General features: G+C 31.2%; 1 long non-coding RNA gene across 1 annotated transcript in view; it reads right to left on the bottom strand.

Annotated features, from left to right (window-relative positions):
• Positions 1 to 5,000, bottom strand: part of LOC124955347 — a 39,296-nt gene that overhangs the window by 26,361 nt on the left and 7,935 nt on the right. Inside the window, exon 2 of the long non-coding RNA XR_007102845.1 lies at positions 3,642 to 3,740. This is a non-coding gene — a long non-coding RNA (uncharacterized LOC124955347). The remainder of the gene's footprint in view (positions 1 to 3,641; positions 3,741 to 5,000) is intronic.

Here is a 5,000-nt window from a genome sequence, read left to right as displayed (position 1 = left end):
ACTTTAAATGGCTATACTTGCACATCAAATATATACGTATACTTCTTTTTTCCCCATAAATACATCCTCATTGATTTTTCATTTCACCCTATTCTTTTTTCTACGTCTATTTTCATTTCACTCCATTTTTATTTCTATTATATTTTTTCTTCTCATTTTGATTTCCTCGGAATCGAATTATTTTCGAAGAAGTCGAGATTATTTTTGAAGAAATATTCTCAAGAAAAGAAAAAAATATTTTGTTTCGATATTACTTATTATACATACACACATACATACATACATACATACATACATATATATATATATATATATATATATATATATATATCCTATAATTTTTTCATTAAAATATCACTTATATTCGTGAATTAAATTCACGTTTACGAAGAAGACAAAACGAAATTCTTAACGTTCGCCTAAATTCATTCTCAACGAACGAAGCGCGTTCAAGTCGAACACGCGATTTCCGTAAGTTTTATACCTAACCACCTGCTACCTACCTACCTATATACATACATACATGCATGCATACATACATATATACATACATACATACATACGTACGTACATACATACATATCTCTCTCGTATGATCCGAGGGTTCGATTTACACAACTCCCGCACGCGATTTTTACATTCGTCAAATGAATGAGGTAACAGTGGTTCCAATCCTGACGTCATCTTAATAACAGGAACAAAGGTATCGAGCCAAGGGACAAACTCTCTCACTCTCTCTCTCTCTCTCTCTCTCTCTCTCTCTCTCTCTCTCTCTCTCTTTCGCTTTCGCTCTCTTTACTACGAAACCGCATCAACATATTTCTCCGCCATTTTTTTTTTCTTCTTTTCTTTCTTTCTTTCTCTCTGTCTCTTTTTTCTTAATTTTTCATCTCTTTCCTAATCGTAGCCATTCATAATATTATATTACGATGAACGATTAAATTCTCTTGCCTTTCTAATTTTTCTCTTTGTTTTTTTCTTTTTTTTTTTAATTCCTTTTTTGCTTCTTCACTTTTCTTTGTTTCTTTGCTTGTTTTTCTTTTTCTTTCTTTATTTATTTATTTTCTAACATCTATCAGTTCGAAAGAGAGCGCGCGCGCGTAAAGCAAGATATCATAACATTCGGTGAAAGTAAATAAGCTGATTAAAGCGAGGCATTAACAGAGAACCCGAATAGAAATACGAAAATTTGATTGTTTATTAAAATTTAAGCTCATGTACGTCGGGTTAAAATCGATCGAAAACTTAACGCGAATAACGGAATCGTTAATGCCATTAAAACTTTCGCAAATAATCGACCGTCGTGATCAGCTCATTTTATCAATGGATTAAATATCGTCACGGAATGAATATATTGATTTATTATTCATTCGTTTATACATATATATATATATATATATATATATATATATATATATGCATACATACTTACTTGAGATGTATGTATATAGAAATGTACCATAGTTATATACGTATATATATATATATATATATATATATATATATATTCGTAACATACATGCATACGTAATAAAAGTTAGAAATATGCATTGTACGTACGTACGTCGAATATAATTCGTTGAAAGCTTTTCCTACGTTAACAAATTTACATTGTAATCATTATTATGAAACTTTTTCTTACGACATATTATTTCTAAAGATTCAAAATCATTCTCTTAAGTAAAAAGTAAATCATAACGATCAATGGCTCTTATTTCTTGCGCGTTGCTTTCACGTTCTCTTTTTTCTTTTCTCTCTCTCTCTCTCTCTCTCTCTCTCTCTCTCTCTTCGTAGATATTTGATCGAGCTTTAAATCGAAAATACGAAAAACAAAAAATCAAGAGTAAAGAAAAGAAAAACAAAAAGAGAAAGCAAAAACGTCAATTTCAATTTAACATCACTTGATATTGCGGTATAAATCAATGTTATTCTATTCTCTCAAACACACACATTTTCCCTCTCTCTCTCTCTCTCTCTCTCTCTCTCTCTCTTTCTTTTGAATAGTAAGTAGTAATAGAAAATGAGGAACAATTTGTATTATCTTTTGAGAAATAACTTCTTCTCCTTCTTCTTCTTTTTCCAGAGTGAGAGAGAGAGAGAGAGAGAGAGAAAGAGAGAGGGAGGGAGGGAGAGAGATAGATATCGTTTGGAATCTCTTGGTAAGATATCTTGTATTCGTATGTCCTTAATGCGAATGGAACTTTACCTTTACGAGAAGCAGTTTGGTTTGAAAGACTTTAAACGGCTTCTAAACTAGTTTAAATATCTTACCTATTTCATGGAGAACGGGGCGATTCTATCTTGTTCACCATATCGAGAAAATAATAATTATTTAAGGCAGTATTATTTTTATAATATTATTACAATGTAATAATTTTTCTTCGAATTAACATTGACGTTCTATTATATCGTCAAAAGTTAATTTTATTATAATAGTATTAGATTGGAAACTATGAAACGGGCGTTTTGGTTTAGTTCTTTTTTTTTTTTTTTTTTTTTTTTTTTATTATCATTCAACGCCCGTTTCATAGTTTCCAACCTAATACTATCTTTAAAGGGAAGATAAACAAGAAAAAAAAAAAAAAAAAAAAAAAAGAAAAAAGAAAATCCTTGCATTCTAATTCACGCCGTTTTTACTTTTGACAATGATATAATTTATCGATGATAAATCCAATTTATCGAGATTTTATCGAGAGATTTGATGGAATAAATTAAAATTGAAAAAAGAAAGGAAAAAAAAACGAATCGTCATATCGATCAACAATATTAAATATCACTTTGATTATGGTTACGAGATTATCAATTGATATTATTTTCTTCTTTTGAAAACTAACTTCCTCTCTCTCTCTCTCTCTCTCTATTTCTATTTTGATCTTTATCTTTATCTTTATCTTTATCTTCATCTACTTTTATCTCTCTCTCTCTCTCTCTCTCTCTCTCTCTCTCTCTCTCTCTCTCTTTCTTTCTCATCTTATAAACGTTATTTCTCGGTAACGCACGAAACTCTTTTCTCGACGAACGTTAAATAAATATAATACAAAGTACATACATAGCTCGGTAGAACGCGTAATAAGAGAAATCTCGTTAACGCAAGAAAGGCAGGATCCTTGCGATGAAAAAAGCAAAAAAAAAGAAAAAAGAAAAAAAAGAGAGAGAAAAGAAAAAATAAAAAGGAAGAAAAAAGGAAGAGAGAAGAAGCAAAGCTTGACGTAACGTCGATACAACCAACGTGAAGAAGAGACGTAGAAGACGAAGAAGGACGAAGAAAAAGAGATAGAAAGAAGGTGGAGGTGGAAGAAGGAAAAGATAAAAATAAAAACGATAAATAAAAATCAAGAAGATGAAAAATTGATGGAAATTAAGGAGGGCGCGAGAGGGTGGTGAGTGTTGGGGGTAAGGGAGAGGAAGAGAAAAAGTTGAAGGAAAATAATTTTCTCAGGATCGACTAGTAAAATTAAATTTTTCCTTCAATATTATTCGAATATTTCATTATTGGACAGTTATTTAACTACACGTTGCGTTACGTTTACGCGAGATGTACGGATTTTTCTCATGTACCGAAATACAAACGGTAGCATAAGATTTTCGTAAAGTTACATCAACGTGAAAGCAGAAGAAACGATGACTGGGATGGCACTCACCTTATTCGACCTTTAACCTCGTATTTTGAAAACGTCAACGGCGATATTACACTTGTAAGCATATCCGTCGTACTTTAAGACACGTCGTACACGTAGATCCTGAAATTTAATCGAAATTTTCTTCTTTATTATTAATCCTTATTCATAATACTTTCATCAAAAAAAAAAAGAAAAAAAAAAGAAAAAAAAAAAAAAAAAAAAAGAAAAAGTAATAAAAAGAAAAAAAAATAAATGTGATCAACTTCATCGGACAGACGTGTGTAAAATTTTTTATCCATTGTCTTCTTTTTTCTTTTTTTTTTTTTTTTCAAAGAAAATAATTGTTCCCGAAAATCTGTATATATATATATATAGAGGGTGTTCAAAGAGTATGGGAATCAAACTTATACCATATCTAACTACTTATTGATTAAAAAATGCTTTTTCGAAAAGATATATGCCTTTGAAAATATTTATGATTTATTTTCATTCGTCGATGAAAAAAAAACACTAAGAAATTCATTCATTCATTCATTCATTCATTCATTCAATCATTCATTCATTCATCCATCCATCCATCCATCCATCCATCCATCCATTCATTCATTCATTCATTCATTTTTGAATGAAATTTATTTTCGCTCGGCAATCGGCTAATTCGACGAATGAAAGAATTTTGCAATTTTTACAGAGGAAGGAAATTTCCGAATATTTCATTATAAATGACACGATAAATTATGAATATCTTCATAAATTTAGTCCCATACTTTTTGTACACTCTATATACATATCTATTAACATATACTACCATTTAAGTACTTATTCACTCACATCGTTGTATGGAAAATATTTTTTTCTTGAACGAAACAAAGACGAAAGGAGAACAATCGACGTCTAAGTAAAGCGAACATCGTCGTCGTCATCGTCGTCGTCATCGTCATTATCGTCATCGTTATCGTCATCGTTTTACGTTGGCGCTCAATATAATCAAAGTAAGAAGAAAAGACTAATATCGTTTATATTTAATGCATAAAGATTTTCGAATGAATTTTCCTAATACAAAGAGTTAAATCAGAGAGAGAGAGAGGACAAGGGAAGGGGTAGGGAAATAGAAGGGTAGAAGAGGAGGAGAGGGGATTTTCGATACGCCCTCGGCAGTAAGATAATACAAAATGGCGTAAGTCTCTATACCCTTCTTGTAAACTCGACGGAACTACCCTCGTGATTTCTCTTACACGGCGAATCGAGCTAGATTGTAAGAGACCGAATAAGAGAGAGAAAGACATACACACGAGAGTATGAAAGAAAGAAAGAGAGAGAGAGAGAGAGAGAGTAAGTGAATAAGAGACTCTCCCATGAACATGCCAAAGATGCATTAAT

The sequence above is a fragment of the Vespa velutina genome, chromosome 18, assembly GCF_912470025.1.
Source record: "Vespa velutina chromosome 18, iVesVel2.1, whole genome shotgun sequence".
NCBI classification, from domain to species: Eukaryota; Metazoa; Arthropoda; class Insecta; order Hymenoptera; family Vespidae; genus Vespa; species Vespa velutina.
This window is presented reverse-complemented; position numbering and strand designations above follow the sequence as displayed.